Below are 287 nucleotides of genomic sequence, written 5' to 3'. Positions count from 1 at the left end.
TGGAAGAAGGAAAAAATGGTGTGAGGGGAGAAGAGGTAAGAGGGAAAAAGGAAGGTATGAAAAGAGCAGATAAAGCAGGAAGAAAGGAAAAGAGAGAGGGGAAAAGAGTCATAAGAGGGGAAGAGGAAGGAAACGAAAGAGGGGAGATATAATAGAAAAAAACAAATAAATAAAAGGGAAAAAAGACAAGAGTGTATGAAGGAAGAGAGGAGAAAGCGAAGGTAAGAGAGAGGAGAGACAGGAAAGGTGAATATTGAGAGAGAAGGAATGTGAGAGGAGAGAAAGGG

Source organism: Penaeus monodon, chromosome 19 (genome assembly GCF_015228065.2).
Source record: "Penaeus monodon isolate SGIC_2016 chromosome 19, NSTDA_Pmon_1, whole genome shotgun sequence".
Classification (NCBI taxonomy): Eukaryota; Metazoa; Arthropoda; class Malacostraca; order Decapoda; family Penaeidae; genus Penaeus; species Penaeus monodon.
The sequence above is the reverse complement of the archived record's forward strand: the minus strand, read 5'-3'. Positions refer to the sequence as shown.